The sequence below is a fragment of the Apteryx rowi genome, unplaced genomic scaffold, assembly GCF_003343035.1.
Source record: "Apteryx rowi isolate R43461 unplaced genomic scaffold, aptRow1 scaffold_414, whole genome shotgun sequence".
Lineage (NCBI taxonomy): Eukaryota > Metazoa > Chordata > Aves > Apterygiformes > Apterygidae > Apteryx > Apteryx rowi.
The window spans coordinates 184,979-202,678 of NW_020450647.1; the positions used below are offsets into that span (position 1 = coordinate 184,979).

The following is a 17,700-nucleotide window of genomic DNA, read 5'->3' on the forward strand; positions in this document are numbered from 1 at the left end:
CTTGGTCAAAAGAAAGCATGTTTGTGAAATTCTTTCCAGAATTAAGGCAGCAGAAACTCTCTGCTCTAAGGAGGGTCACTAGGGATGTCAGAGGGTTCCAGGAACATTCACCACATAGCAATTTCCACAAAAACTGCAATTGCCACTTCCCTGGCCTGGAATTAAGAGATGATCTGCTATTCCTCTAGTCACATGCTACCAGCTATTTCAACGCTACAGAAAAATTTAGCAAGCAATTTTTTGGGCAGTATTCAAACCAGAATACAGCCCACCTTACTTTCCCCCCCAAAAAAGGGCTGATAACACCAGTAGAAATAAACATACCTATTCACTAGAGGAAGTACCTGAAGGTTAAGTACAAATTTTACAAAAGTCACCTTCAGAGCAGTGTTATGCTGTGACACAAAGTTATTACACATACATCAGTCTTTGCAGAACTGTACTCTGAGATGTAAGAGGGTGTTTAGTACAACTTGTCTCGTCTCTCATTTTGCTGTCCCCTGAGATTACGTTGCTATTGTGATCATCAAGAGGCTAGCACAATAGAGCAGAGTTGTGGGCCTCAGCATCAGCAAGATATTAGGGGGATCCTCCCTTCCCCCTCCCCCACCCCAGCCCTCTCTAGTCTTGCAACATTAGCTTCTGGAGTGCCAGCAGGCTTCATGGTATGCATGATTTTTCCTGTTCTAGTGAACTGAATTCATTTAACGACTTAATCAGATACCACTGAAGCAAACAATGCTCATTTTCCATTTTAAAATCCAGCTTTCCCTCAGCAAGAATACCGTGAAATTTACCTTTAAACAGAAAAATCTGATGCTGTTTTCTTTTATGCCATTGTAAATATAAGACTGCTGGGAGTACAATTATATCAAACTGGGGAAGACAGAGGAGACATTAGGAAAGGAGGTAATATACCTGCAGATGGTGTGATCCTCTGGAAGGAGCTGGCAGCCAAGGAGCTCAGATGAAATACAGTTCTCCAGGTCCAGTGAAACCAATGCAATAATGTCTGCTGACTTCAGCATGTAACAGACTGGATCTTAATAGGGACCCCAAAAAGGAAAAGGGAATCCATGGAGGGACTGCAAGGAAGGTGAGACTGCAGCAGGGCTCAGCTCTCAAAATAAAATACTAAAAATATCTTAGAGGCTAGTTTAAGCTTCCTCCATTTTGCTTGCATTTGTTAGGCTGCATTTTAGAACATGCAGCATCACAAAAATAAAGTGACAACAGTTGGAAAACCAGGGATAACCTGCACTGTTATAAGCTGCCATCATGGATGATTTGCATGTCAAGGACAGCAGAAATCTGATTCCCTGATTATCTCTAAAACCTGCTGCTAAAAGTAAATCTGTTGTTTATATGAGCCATCTGATATGTTTTGGAATGCTGCTGACTATTCAAGTCTGTCTTTCCCTTTCACTGTTCACTGCACTAAGCCAAGTTTTCTGTTTGCTGTTCTTCACATTATTAGGCAGTGGCAGATGCTATTGCAATAAAATTAATAGCAGCATAAACTCTGCAGGCAGCTATATACAAACACCCTTTAATTAATTATATGACTCTAGGAAGACAGGACGAGGAGGGAGAGATCACATGCTACTGGAGAGAAGGAAAACAGTTTGTGTACATGAAACATTCACTGTGGAAGAAACCAGGCAAGGCAGCCTTTCAGGGCGGGGGGGGAGAGAGAAACACCAGGATAAGGTTAAAATTCATTATATTTAAATTGTAGAGTCATGAGGTTTTAGAGATTTTTTTCCTGTTATATTGAGCATTTTGATCCTTGCATAAATGTTGGAGAACCTCTGAGATGCATGGCAGGTGCAGCAAAGGAGACATCAATGAACCAACGAAAAATGAGACCAGATGAAGAAGAGTTCCATAAAAACATCTCATTGTGCACCCAATCTTGCAAGGGAATGCTGGTTTGCTGTAGGAGCTTGATGGCTCCAAATCAACGTAGTTCATAAGTTCAATTATCATGGGTCTAGTATTCATATCACAATTAACAAGCATCTTAACAAAAAGTCTAATCCATCCATGCAAAAAAGGAACCCTTCCCATTCAAGTAAGGGAAAATGCTAATGCACTGCCAAGTTGGCATGTCTCATGCCTTGATCCAATTATCAAACCTAACTTTTGTGTGTGTGTGTGTGCACATGTGTAATAACACTGTAAGTGCAAAATTCAAAGCACGCAAGTCCCATGCATAATTTGGCTGAAAGGAAATCTGTTGACTCCATCCCTACATTCCTATAGACTTTATACACAAGAAAGAATCAAATGCGAAAACAAGAGGGGAGAGGGAAACCCACACACCAATCTCATCTGAAAAAACTGACTTTAAAAACAGAGTGAATGCTGCCTTCCTGCCATACTTTGCAATTAGCTCAGGGCTGACTGCTACCACCTCAGTGGTTTTCCTTGCCAAAGCTGTACTTAACCCTTGCACAGCAAGCTGAAAGCTCTGCTTTACTCCTATCTAAACACCATATGTACAGATTTAAACACTATAAACTTCATTACTGACCTAAAACAAGACAAATTTCATTTTGGGAGAAACAATAGATGGTTTACACTCTAAAAGGTCTTTTTCCTCCTCCAAAGATGTCAGGACTGAAGAGAGATGTAGCTAAACTCTCCTCTTACACTTAGGATTTGTATCTCTTTAGCAACAAGCACCTAGCTGAAAGTTTGATAAAGACAAAAATCTGAAATTAGTGATTTGGTTCTCTCTTCTCATGTTAATGTTTCTCCATAATACCCGATTGGTTAGGCTCTTAATTTGACTGTGGAATAGTACTGCTTTATCTTTCCACCAAATTAAGAAGTTCTTATGCCATATTAAGTTATCAAATATTTAATATTTTCTCATTCACTTCCCTTTTTCTACCTTCCACTATGGGGTGAGATTAGGATGACATTTTTGTAGCAACTGTCAGTGTATCCTACCCTTCTGATGTTGTCTTTCCTTGTGCTGAGGAAAGATTACATTAGTTTAACCTGGGATTCAAGAGATCTGGGACATGGACAAAGGCATTTTCAGAAGTGCTCATTGCTTCTGAATGCCCAGTACAGAGTACAATTTCCAGGAGCTCAGTGTGCTTTAAAAAGAAGAGCTTTATGAACAGGTCACTCAAAGAACCCTAACTGACCAAACAAAGAAACACACACACACACACACACAAAACCTTTCCTAAAAGAATCACCACCATTATCAAGTTAGTTCTTTATAGCAGCTTTGTGCATACAACACACTCCAGAAAAGACGAACCCAAGTAGCACAAAAAAAACCCTATTGTGAATTCTAGGGCTGTAGGATTGCAATGGCAGGACCAAATGCAAGGGTGCACAATCTACCCTTGTGCAAGTGATCAATGACTGAGAGTCATCAATAGACCATAAATCTCCACTAAAGCTACTAGGACAAATTCTGTTCTCCACCTTACTACTGCAACTGCAGTTTGTTCAGTAAGGTAACTCTTTGCAGGAGTAAGATGAGCAAAATGTGCCCCAGTGGTAGCTTGTATCAGGAGCTACTATGCACTGCAATTGAGAGAAGACTACTGCGCATTTTCTGGAAGTATATAAAGAAACACTGTTATGATAGTGATTGTTTCAAATTGCAGGGAAATACAATAGTCTAGTTAGCTTACTCCACAGAAGTAAATCAAACCTAATCTTAACCACAACCACTATTTTAGTCTTCTGACGCTATTCGGTTCCTTGTGGATGTTATAGCAGGATAGAGCTAGCAGGTCAGGGAATCAACTGGAAATTACCCTGTCATCACTTAGAGAACTGCACTGGTTCACACATAAAACAGGCTTTTTCTTATGCTTGATGGAAAAGATGAGATCCAAAAGATATGACACTGGAGGGCAAGAAATCATTACTCAGTGATTTATGTACTGTAATTAAGAATTCAGAAAGTATATTTTTTTAAAGGCAAATTACAAAGAACAGCTCCAATTCCACTAGAATGGGAATACAATGAAGAACGTTCATTAGTTTGTTAAATTTGTGTGCAATCTGTTTCTCCATATCTGCTTCCTAATCCTCTTTTCTCTCAGAACTTGTCACCTTCTCAACAATTCTGGAGGTAAATGCAGTGGCTTTTTTTTTTCCCCCCCTCCTTCCTTTTTGGCTCTCTCTCACATTAAGGAAATTTCTCTAAATTTCTCTAAGTTTCTCTGTCTAGTTTTTCCTAAATGTAGTGTTTTCTTCTTATTACATTTCAAATCCACTGAACACAAAAAATGGCAAGTTGTATATTTCTGTCTTCAAGTAAGGGGGGGGAAAAAAGCCTTTAGGGTGATAGGCAGATAGTGTTTAAGGAGTCTTCATGTAAACCTGACAGAATGATAAATATCTCAACAGGCACCTTGGAGTACAACAGGCTAGTCAAGTTTGCATATATACAGACACAGAGAAACATTTCTTAAATGAGATCTTCCAACTAAAATTATAAATTAGTTCCACTGATTTGCCAACAATACAAAATGCAGTTAAAAAACATTAATTGCAAGGATTTAGGATGACAGTGTTTTCTGATTCACCTTGAGGTGTTGCTCTGCCACGTTTGAGGGAAAGGAAAAAAAAGAATCCAACCCATCCAAGTAATATGCAGACTGTAATTAAACCCAATTAGAGCAAAGAATTAATGGATGTTTTTATGAACAACATAAATGTTAGGTTTGGCAGTCTCACACTAGAGCTCAAGAGATGGGGAAAATCATCAGCATGCATCGTGTTCCAGTGCCATTCCTGTATAATGCAACTATTTAGAAGCATATACCTCCTTAAAAACTTCTGAAAGTCAATACACAAAGTGCTACTGTCAGTTGAAGTCCTTCATTTAGCAATGAGTATAAAGTCTGGGCAAAACATCCTTTCATGTTCCAGTGAAAGAATTCTGGACAGATAAATACTCTGGATCTGCATTTTTTTGTTGTTCTTGGAGGGGAAAATAAGAAAGCAAAAGAGAGCACAGTATGACAGTGATGCAAAGAGGATCAAGGTCAGTTTGTATGTATGTCTTTCTAACTGCAGCAATGCTGGTGATAATGGTTACACTGTTCTAGTTTGTTCCTCACCACAGTTTAATAGCAGCCATTTGCTAAAACAGCTTATTTTGACTGAAATTAAGGATTAGAGAGTGACCGCACAAGCAACTTAGAAGGCAGATAAGAGGGGATCAGAAAGATAATGATGAGCAATCTCTCTGGCCAACAAACTGCAGTTGCAAGAGAACATGAGAACAGACCATTGTGGAATGGGATCAAAGATCCACAGAACCAGCATCACCTTTGCACTAAACTTGGCATCATTTCAAAAGGACCAATTGTTCACTAATTAAATGCATCTCTGCCCATGTTCCAATATGAATAACAATATTGGATCACCCATGGAGCATCTAATTCAGCACTCCACCTCTCAGATAACCACCACTGGACACTCCAGAGGCCACTGCCCATCTCATAGCGCATGCATGGCCATAAACACCTCATACCAAAGAATCAAGCAACTGTCCCTCATAAGTAGCCTGGGAAGACCATGAAAAAAAGGACAAAAACAACAACCAACCTACTAGAATCTGTGGAGTTTTGTCCTTCATCTAACGTACTCTATTGATGCCCCCATTAGAAACACCAAACTGCCTATAACCACTCCCCCTCTCAAGGGGGGGGGGGGGAAAAGGCAGACAGACTCAGCTGAAGGTACATGGTGTTACTGGGTTGTGCAGGTGCCAAATACAGCTAAGAATGATTTGGTAACCTGTTTTTGCATTAAATGTCTAGAATATAATTTGCCATCGTGGTGAGACAGAGATCATCCCCCCTCCTCCCCCATACACACTTTTAAATGGTTGTGCTAGTAGTTTCGTAACTGTAATAAACCTTATGTACCCTGTATACACCGTCCCTGTCTCCTGTGCCACAATTATAAATGGAGCCCACAGTATGTCTGTGCACTTACTGATCTCAGGGTCAACGCTTATACAAAAACGTCAAAGCTTTTCCCAGAGGGCTCAAAGTTTTCCTTGAGTGAGAAAAGGATCCAAAACCAGAACCTCATTTCCAAGGCAGTTCAGCACACACGTCTGGGAATTTTCTGATTTTTTGTTTCCCTGTTTTTTTTTTTTTTTTAAATTCAGGTTTGTCTTGAGCAAAAATTCACCATGGGTTACATGACATTCAACAAATTTCTGGCTGGACAATGGGCAGTCTCCTCCAGAGCTCTCACAATACCCATGCAGTTCAATACACAGGATATTCTCAATGTTAGAGACTTCAGAGTTGCCTGAATCTCTGAAAGCCCCCAGCTTTCTAAGTGGAAACCATTTTAATGTCTCCAATTAAATTGCTGAAATTTAAGACAAATGAAAATTCTGCTTTTTGGCCAAGTTCAAGTGCTGTTTCTGAAAAGGAGCTTACACAAGAACTGCATCTTTTGAGAACTTAACTGAAAGTGGACACTCGAGCACAGAGAGAGCGTGATCTTGAGATCTAGTAAAGACATGGCACCACCAGTGAGAAAAAAGCCTTCAAGGTGTCAAAAGCAGGAAAGCATTTCAGAAATGCTAGAGACAGTGTGAAGTTCCCAGAGACAGGCTGTCAAATTACAAACAACAGTTACCAAAGCCACATAGTTAGTCAGTCTCACCCAGATGTAATTATTGTTTCTTTATTTTTAATCGTGGAGCCACACAAAAGCTTTGCTAGAGCCAGTCACAGTAATTGTGTATAATTTAAAATAATCTGATCCAGAATAAATTAGCTCGTGCAATGAGACCAGGAAAGGCCTTCTACTTACCTGGTAATGAAAATTCCCAGTTGTGACAGCTGATCATGTCCATCTATTTTGCTGGTTACCAGTAAAGCAATCCATCAGTCTGTATGTGTGGCATATGAAGCACAGGAAAAGTGAATTTCATAGGCATTTTACAGTCAGTTATGTTTTAAATGACTAATAATTGCATTTTGTCAATTGCCTACCTGAGAATTCATCATCATCTGCAGCATTTTAATTGAATTAGCTGGATTTGCAGAGTGAAATAGTAGTGTATTGCTAGCAAAATTGACTAATGGCTCTTAAAGTTTAATTAGGCTGTATTTAAATCAATAGTCATCCTTTGTGGCAAGCTGTATTACGAAAATGAAATTGCCATTTGTTTGCTTGTTTATTTTATATGCTACAAAGATACTACTTGTGCCAGCATCTTTTTATAGAGCTTCATATTGCAGAAGTAAGGTTGCAAGCCCTATGCAGCAGGTTTTAGAATGACTTCTTTGCTTCGGGCATAGGAAGCATATTGAAAATCCAAGTCCTACCAATATAAGGATGCTATGACTGGGGAACTAAAGATGACTGCTTTAAGTCAGTTGTACAGCACAGAAACAGTCAAGGATCATTGGGGATTTTGCCTGTTCTTTAAATAAAATGTTTCCATTTTGGAAAATGCAAATGAATAAAACCCAAAACTATCCACAGAAACATGGCTTCCCCCCCACCCCCAGGAAGACTTCAAAAGAGAGAAACTCACTGAAAAACAGCAAACAGGTAAGTGTTTATGGAACCCTTCCTACATAAGAAGCCTGAGTTCAAACCCCTGCCCCTACCCCTGAGTTGGAATTTCAAGTAGAACTCCTGTTTTACAGGAAAGTTAAATAATAAACACAGCTCCTGGCTATTCTGGCCTAGGTGTAATTACACCTCTCAGGAAATATTAACCCAACAAGTTCTAGTTTTCATCACGTTGCAGAATATTAAAAATTATATATAATTTTGGTCAAAAATGGCAAAGTCTCCAGTCAGCCTCAGCAGTAAGTTGAAAGCTGGTATTCTCTCTTCTGGAACCAGCAGATAGCTTATGGGACTGAAACTGCAGATAGAACTCACTAGTTCAAACGCAGCCTGCATCAGTTGCTATCCACAGTCACAGACATTATATTGACTCCTTAGAAGTTGACTCTGACAGTCCTACCTGAGCAGGAAGATCTGTATTCAAAATACAGCACTATATTTGACATTAAATGGCAATACACACAGGTCTAGTATCATGACTTCACTATTAATGTTAGGCTCATCAACAATTTAGGACACTACCGACCCTATACTGCTCTTGAAAGCTTTAAAAATCTAACATTTAAAAGACCTTTCTTGGTTAAAAATATCTAAAACGTACTGCATTTGAAACAGCGTTCTTAAAGAAGTTAACCACAGTATTAAGTGGTTAAACAAAGAAATACTGTTAACTGACTAAATTAAATGCATGAAGCACAGGCTTGCTATTATAAAGCACTTCAGTTTCATTTAGGAACAAAAGAGGATGGATAGAAAACATCACATTGAGAAATTACACTAACAGATAAACTAAGTTGCAGCATCCTGACCCAACATGACAGAAATCCATCCAAATATGATACATGTCTAGACAAAGTCCAGGCCAGTCACTAATGAATCACTGCACCACTGGAAATAAAATCCGAACACAATTGCATTTAGAAATGTTCTTGAAATAGCAATTTACTACAGCTACATTCCTCAGACAAACCCTCATCTATGGGCAACGCATAATGTTGGTGAAACTATCTAAGGACAAGGTACACCAGAGAAAGAAAACTAGGAAGAGATCAAAAGTCCAGTCTGGGGAACGGCATCTTCAATGAGGAGCTGACCCATTATAAAGTCCATATTGAAAACAGAAAATGCAGGATTGAAAATAAAATTCCAATTATTAATAGAGTAATCCCTATTTGGTCATGATCCATTTTGCTTTGAATATTGTAATTAATTACAAATAATGAATGTCAGGATTACAAGCGTGGCTTCAATAAAGCAGCTAAATTTTATGTTTTGCTTTAGGTGCAATAACATACCCCACAGTTATTTTACTGTGACTCCATGCAGTAACCAAGCACAGAATTTGGCTCTTTAACAGTCACTAGGATTGTCTTTGGAACAGAAATCTGCAGAACAATACTGTTGTAACCAGGGCCTTAAATACACCTGCTCTCAAACACAATGTAAGCATCTTTTTTCATCCCTTGAACAGCCCCACCTACCAAAACAGATTTACTTCCATAATCAAGATGTAAGTTTGAACTCTGCAGTCTATGGAGTCATTCAGCTCCTTGCTGGAATGTCCAGCTAGCAGCTAGCCAGTGCCAAAGAGGATGAATTGTTTGGGGTGGGGGGAAAGAGTTGGCAAGGAGAACACTTCTCCACTTGTTCCTACGAGGTCACAAAATGACCTCGGATGGTTATAACTGTCGGCATTCATGCAGTCAATATTTTATACGACATTCTAGATGCTCAGTTCTCTGCACCACTTGGCCAGGCCTCAGACCTGGCTAAACTCCTCAAGGAAACATTAATTAAAGTCATTTCCATCAGAGCCTGAAGCAAATGTGCATAAGTGAGCAGATACTTCCAAACATCTCCAATAAATTCTTTATGAACCAGAACAACGATAAAATTTGACTGCTTTCCAAATGCTATTAATCATCATCCCTTACTTAAAACACTGAAGTCAACATACCTTCTGTCATGCAACACAGTCCTTTGAGAGACAAAACCAGACAGCTTTATTTTTCCTTTTCATACTGAGGTCAAGGTTTCATTATTTGTCTTGAGTAATTTCATGGCTTTCTTGCAATATAACTTTGAGAAGGTTCAGAACAAGAAAAGTCACCCATTGCCATTTTAATGAGCATAAAAACTGTATCCTGAAGCATATTTGCGTTCAGAAATTAAGCCCATCTTCTGGTGAAAGCTAGAAATTCTGTGCTCCTGAGAAGCACAAGAAATGCAAGAAGAGTCAGTCAAAACAAGCAGAAACCATACACAGCCATTTTCAGATGCCACCTAATTCTAGCGTATGTTTTACAAAGATATATATTTTTCTCACAAGAAATAATGACCAAACAAGAACATACCAGTTACCTATTACCCCATAACTACACCATGAATTCAAGTTACTGTGAATCTTCTCCTACTGTGATGTTCTTACATTATCTAACACAAATCATTTCAATTTTCCTATCACACACACACATCTATCTTTCTGGAGATCATCTTCACATCTCTCTAAACTTTAAGCGAAGCTTTCATGGGATAAAGCTATTTAAAGACCAGAAAGAGGCACAAGCACTTTCCTTGCATTCCCAGATGAGCTTCAGGAAATCTTCCACCCATCGCTAAAGCCAAAAGCTGTCTTTCAACCAATGTCAATGTCAGCATGCAAACCCTTTACAAACAATGCATTCCTAACACATTATGGATTGAGTAATTAAAAACAGTATGACAATGCAAAGTGACAAAGGAAAATCAAGAAGACTGCATTAAGATCTCAAGCTTGGCATTCGCTAAGATCTGAAATTTTGGCTTTGCAAACTTAATTTTGGGGTATTCAATGACTGTAATTGAATATAGTCCGGCTTGACTTTCTGGCATGTTGGACTGTCGTCACCTCAGCCAAGGGCTGAAAACAAGATCTGTTATGTTAGCCAGCCAACTAGATAGATATGCTGTTTTCACATCTGAACTGCTTCAGCAGCCAAGGGACAAAATTGTTCCAAGAATCACTTGCATAAGACCTACAAAACAGCTTGGAAATTCATGTGTTCTTAGGGTTCCCCAGGTTGCTTTTGTTTTATGAAAAGCACAAAGCTAAACAATGGGCAATTAAACATTAAACTTCTGACCAAAAAAAAGCCCAGCATCCCTCAAAAGGTAAGTGAGGCTCCTTTTGTTCAAAAGGAAACCAGCTGTGCTGAAAAGTACAACTGCCAGAACAAACAGCCTGAAGAAGTAATGGAAAGGAATAGGATGGTAGCAGGTAATACAAGACAGCACAGTGCTTAATGAGCTCAGGGTTTGGATACCTTTAAAGTCAGCACCCATGCTTTTTTTCTGCAAAGCAATCTTTTAATTTAGTATGTATACACTATTCTTGTCCATCTGCAGAAGAGACACTATCAGCAGGTAGAGGGTAGCAGAGAGTTCAGCAAATAGAAAATCTCTACCAATTAACTGCAACATGTAATTATAACGACTGCACTGAGAGAGCAGTACCTAAACATTCAAGCCACTCGGAGGCTTGCTCTTCTCCAAGCATTTGGAGAAAACAAATAATAAATAGGAAATGCTAAAAAGCCACTCCATTCTAACACAGATGCCTTTCCCATTCTGCCATGGTCAGTCAGTCCTCACTGGAGTATTGTGCTATAACAAGAACTAGAATCAAGACTGCAGCCTGCCGCAAAAGGAGCATTACTGTGGCCATTAAAAGGATGCATACCTTTGCTGATCAGCTTGATTGCCTGTGTGATCATTATGCCAGCACCTTTATCATTTAATATTTCTCCCCAATAATACCAAGGACAACAGCATATGAAATTCTTTTCTTTTTCTTACTGTGCTGCACTTTTGGAACAAGTGGAGTAGACCAGACCCTTCTCCTTCCCAGACACCTGTTGCATCATCTTTCAGTGAAAGGAGGCAGTACGGCAAAAGCAAAATATTCTAGCAACTCTTGCCTAGAAGAAACCTCCCTGGCATTTCTGGTTAGATGGCCAGGAACCAGAGTCGTCTAGTTCTGGTTACCGACTCACTGGAAACAGAAAACCAGAGAGCCATAAACAAAGCAGAAACTCAACACAAGAAAAAACAAAGCTACAATGCTTTATTTGATCCAACGCTGAAATAGATATCTGAGAAGATGCAGTGTAGCTTGCACAAGTTTACCCACAGCAGCTCTGTCTGTGGCAATAGTCCAGACAACGCTCCCTGCTTCTTCTCACCAATTAGGAAGGCAAAGGTGAAGAAACATTCCCCAGGATAGAAGTTACCAGCTCAGGAAGGGCCACCTGATCTACTAAAGCTGCAGAACAATGCTACCTTTTTCTCACTGCAGTTTGATGTGCATGAAGCTGGTTCATGTTCATGGATGTGTGATGCTGGTCAGCTGACAAAGCCTAGGTATGCTGACATTGAACTGCATTGTCTATTCCTTGACAACTCCATGTTTCTTCTTCTTTTTAGGAAATAAATTGGAACATGAGGGGAAAAAAAAAGCGTCAAAATGAAGAGCAAAGAGCAGCATATCCCGCTGTCTGCACACAGAGTCCACATCTCAGCAGGACTGCTAATCTCCAACTGCAATGGCAAGCACTTATTATCTCTTTATGGAGCTCTGTCCTTTATTTGCTCCCGATGTTTCTGCATTCTCTGCTACTTTAATTTGTGTGTGAGAGAAAAGACAAAAAAAGAAATGCCATGTTATACCCCTATAACACTTTCCAGCTCTCAAGTATACACTCAGTTTAGAGTTATTCTCTGGTGACTACTTAAATACACTTATTCTTTGGGAGAGCTTCCAGAGGAGGAATTGCTCAATACATTTGGGCCACACCCTCAGTTAAGATAAACCCATTAATGATGAGGCAGATTTGTTTTTGTTTCTTAAAGAGCAGAATCTCAGTAGTCTGAAAGTGGTATGAGAAAGCTTATCACAATTTAGCAAGAACAGTGCTCTGCTCTCAAAGCTAACAGGTGTTCAGTCATTTTCCTCAATGGGAGCAGAATCAGGGAAAAAGGGAAGGAAAGTTCACTCTCCCCATCTAGGAACACAGGACCATGAGAAAGCTCCCAGCTCTCTGAAAAAACGCAATCTGTAATCTTTTCCTAATCTAAATAAACTCCACTTTAAAAACTACTTGGATTTTCTTGCACTGAAACCTGCTCCCCTCTGCACTATTCCAACTAGAAGACTGGTCTCTATATTAGCAACAGGACCCAGTGCCTGAGATGCTATTTTTGACATAAAAAAAACTTGAAACTATTTATCCTTAAAGGTGCAATAAAGGAACAAGATGAACCTTAATTTGACAGATTTAGTCAAACTTCTGGGAAATGGGAAGAAAGGTCTTGCATATGAGCTATTTGAGGCAAAGCCCAGCCTTAGCTTCAGGTTTTATAGAGCAGGCAAAAAAAAAAAGGGCTCAAGGCTAGGGCCTCCAATATTCTAGAAAGGCACAAAATCTTCCAAAACAGGCAGAAATTAGCCAAACCAAATTTTCTGTTTCAACTCTTAGCCAGAAATGAAGTTCATGTCACAAATAACTTCTCTATGCTGAATTTTCTTCTCCTCAATATGCATCTTTGCATGCACAACATGTGTGCTTATTCTTCTAARGCTATCACTAATGATTTCAAGCCAACAAATGAAGCACTGATGTAGCTTAAGTGACTGGTTCTCACCCCCAGCATGAGAAAATAAGATATGCATTCCCCAAGAAGCCCAGTGTCAGGCTGACCTGTAAAAAATGCCTACTTGGGCAGCACAATGTAGGAATTTTATGTTCTGAAACTCCATGTGGGCTCCAGGAGACAAACATTTACTGCTGTTTTGTTGGACCCCAAACAGATCAAAATCAGGCAGGATGGCTATACTGTTTTCTAACTTTAGGGCACATATTGCTCTAAAGCGCCCTGCTGAGCACAGTTGCAGCCACTGCTTGACACAACACAACACTGTAGCTCAATACTAATGTCACAGGTTTATAGTTGCATTTTTTTTTCCCCCCCACTTCCTTTTCTGTTGGCACAAAGCTATGCCTGCGTCCTAAAGGAGTAGTGTAATAGTTGCTGCTCTTATCTCAGCCTACTAAATACACTAACATATGTGTTATGTGTACATATGTGAGCAGAGGGGGGCATTGCTTACTCCTGCAGGCAACACCTCTTCCATTAAAAGATTTCCATTACAATTCACATATGTTAAGTGGGAATCAACTTCCTAAGGAAAAATTGGAGTAATGAACACTCCAAACTCCAAGGGGGAGTGTGGGAAATCCTCACACGCAGCTGGAAAACAATTTAAGAATATCTGGGGCATTTTGGTTCCAATGACTTTTTGAAATACATCAATATCAGCATGGCTACCTATGAAAGTATATCAGGATTCTACCAGCTTTTTTAACTTTCACTTTTTTTTTTTAAACTCTCTTATACCCCAGTAAAATGTGCACATCAAGGAATTACATACATTTGAACTTCAGAAACCAGAAGCAACTTCAAAGTTCTAGAGTTGCCATCTCCTCCTACAAAGCTACCTTTATGGCACTCAGATATACTCAGCCTGTCCATGACTATCAAATATGGACTTTTCAGAGAGAGCTATTTAAATAAAAAGGCAGAAAAAAGGTTAGCTGCTTGTAAGGAAGAGGTTTTCCTCTCTTAGAAGTTTGATAATTACTGACCTAATTTAAGAAATGTCCTAATTTCAGAAAAAAGAGGAGAGAGAAAAGTAACCAAGGAAGTAGTGCAAAGAGTCTTTGAAGTTTGATCTAAAAGCCAAAAATTACTTATGAAGTGCCTGCTGGTGAACTAAAGGCAGAATCCCATTGTATAAAGCACTCCACAAACACACAGTTTCTCTTCTCAAAGGAGTTCACAGTCTATAAAGACCAAATAGAACAAGGGATGGGCAACAGAAGGAAGGAGGGCAACCCTACTACTTATGTGACTTTATTTCAAGTCATATGCAGATTTGCTCTCAAACATGCACACTTTGACCTCATGGGTAATGTCTACTCCATGAATGGGATTTTTTCCCCAAGATTTCACTCTTTGACTGAAATGCTGACGCATGCTTAAATTTACATATGCCATTAATTAACTTGGATTGAATGGCATATTCTTACAGAAAAAAGTATTTGCTTGGTTGGCCAGCTAAAATGTGATTCTTTATAGCCAGAAGTGAGGATACAGTACAAGTAAGAATTATAAAGTATATATTTTATGGTTCAAATTCAGTATACTCCTTGCTACACCTTCTTCAGGGGACCACACATTTTATTTTCTAATACTGTATCCTGAAAAGAGTATGAAAATAAAGTAACAACAACTGCAACCTTTCAAACATTAACAATGTATATTTAAAGTAAGACTATGTATCCAAGATAGCTGGAGGAAATGTGAAGCATTAAAATCCAACAGGCTGAATTTATTCCTAGTGCTCAGTACATGCAATTTTCCTTAATGTAACGGACAGATACTTCACACCAGGTGTGAATTTAACCACCTGGTTATAATTTGTGAAAATGCTTTCGTTCCATTACAAGGAAAGCAGCTCTATCACGACAGTTTTTGCACCTGCATGAGTTTTTAATTCAGCTTGATTGCTGTTTGTGGTGTTTTCTGTAATGACAACTTAATAAACTTAAATGATGTTCCCAGTTTTCCACCCCAAAGAATTATTTGTCACTGATGAGAAAGCTTTTGCTGGTCGAGTGCTCTCAGTCATACTTACTGAGAATCAATAATTGATTAAATTATATACTTGCCATTTATAAAGTTGCTAATGACTTGTCTGTCTTGTGCTGGAACTATAGCAATACTTAAGTAGCGTCCAGTGGGTCTTCAGCTCTGCCCAGAGCATACTGCGTCTTTCTGTCTATCTTCATTTGTTGAAAGGGCCCATAATAGCATGCTTTATTAATCAATCTATTAAACCATTAAAAAGAATCAGTGCTCTGTTCTCTGCAAAGGCACCTAGCAAAACCATTGGCCTTGAAGACTGATTTACTTGCAACAAAGCAATTTTATCTGCAGCAAGCGCCAATGAACTCACCATTCTCTGAAAGCCAACTTTGGCAAAAAAACAAAGGGCTCTTTCCCTGGATCAGCAGAGCTTACTCCCCATATCTTTCCATTGAAACAGTGAAGTTACCTGGGAGGGAAGACATCTAGGACCATCTCTCTTTTTTCTACATAATGTTTTTTAAAAAACAAGAGTCCAGTTTTACTTGAATTGTTAGTATTTGACTATAAACCCTTAGGCTAAGCCTGAAATACCTTTCTACTATGGTGAATGACAGAAGACAATATAGTCTTCCTCCAAACATCCTCCTCCTCTACACTTTGCCTTCATCATTTTGTATCTGATGGTTGCTAATCACAGTGCTTTATAAAAAAATCGCTGAATCAGTAACACCATTCAGTCTCGTTAGGCTCTAACAAAAGTACTCTATAATTATCTGCATCAAAATACTGCGATAAGATCCATCAGCATTTGGAAGATACTTCCATGAAGAGAGACTGAGATGGGCACATGCAGAGGAAAATCAATACATAGCATTAATAAGACTGATTCTGAGAGTATGAAGTGGGAGAGAAAAGAAAGAAATGCATGTAAATACCTGGTCTATTTAGAAACCTGATGGATTTAGGAGGGGTTCAATCAGGAAAAATTCCTAACAGGCAGTGTGCATTACAGCCAATACTCTATTTTCCTTTGCATTGCTGAAGCAGTGAAATTACATTCTGACATAAGTGGCCATTGCACACATAATATTGGCTCAGGCACATGCTAGTCCAGTTCTTACTGACTTAAGTCTTTGCCTGGCATCTCTGCCCAAGAAAGGGCAGGAATTAGGTATTCCAGCACAACTAACACCAACCTAAAAACTTGTAGCCACAGTATGAAGTAATATCAGAATGTAGATGCATCTTACACATTGGTCAATTCAGCAAATGCTTTTTAGATGAGTACACAGGCTCTAAAGCCTCTTCTAGCAGTCACACGTGAATAAAAATAAAGGAAAGATAGTGAACAGACGAGAACCCTCAAAAATAGAAAACCTTTGCATGAAGAAGAGTAGACTACAATTCAGGGAACATTTTTTTCCATTTAGTTCTGCATAGATCTTCCATGCAACCCTAGGTCTCACATTCTCTTTGTTTCAGCTACTCCTCTTTTATCAGCCTTGTTCCTTAATAGCAGAAACCCTTTAGTCTCTTGCAACTTTTTCCTTAGTGTCCAACACAAGGGGCACTACCAAAAAAACCAACAAACCCATCCTCGTATAATGAATCCTAAAGTAAGCATACTAAAACTTTGCCAGAGCTGGAAGAAATACAGAAATATCTGCAAGAAGTCCAGGATAATCTGTTCTTGATAAGTCATTCAAAAAATTAACTCACACCTGATACAATACTAGATTAACTTTTCTTGCTACTTCGTAACAGAAAAAAAGGCATATTTACAACATCTCTCTTATGAAACCCCATTGAAACTCTGACTCCAAATGAAATTACCAAGCAACATAAGGAAGCACTCAATATCATCGTTAAGAGCAGATGTAAAACAAAACTTTTTTTCTTCTCTAATTAACCTTTAACAATTGTAAATACACTGTCTGGACTGGTGTCAACCTGTCACTTAAATACTAGCAGAATAAAAAAAATTCTGATGGTAACGAATGAAGAAATCTGTGATTTCAATATTACTTCTGTACATGTATTCTAAAACAGTCCAGTTTATAGTTATCTGCAGGATTAGCTACCTGTAGCAAAATAAAGCCAAGCATTCTAAAAGGGTTCTTAATATGGGCAAATAAATCAAATTCTTAAAAAAAGCTAGATTTATTAGCCAGTACCATCATACACGGGCCCCATACCACAGGTGAACAAGGAAGTTAAGTCCCTCCCTCTCCAAAAGTCAATGAGGTAATTTTCATTTTCACATGATTATGTAATCTAGGAGCCAAAGGGACAATTAAAGGCAGACTGCTTAGGCTCTTGGTGTAGGTCCTAGATTATTACTGGTATACCAGTGCCCATTTCCCACTCATTTCAGTGGCAAATAGTTACTTAACTGGTTGCTTAATGCTGGCCCAAAATACT

The 17,700-nt window shown here is 38.9% G+C and overlaps 1 protein-coding gene across 1 annotated transcript in view; it reads right to left on the reverse strand.

Annotated features, from left to right (window-relative positions):
- PITPNM3 (PITPNM family member 3) overlaps positions 1 to 17,700 on the reverse strand; it is a 107,851-nt gene that overhangs the window by 76,353 nt on the left and 13,798 nt on the right. The gene's annotated exons all lie outside the window — the stretch shown is intronic.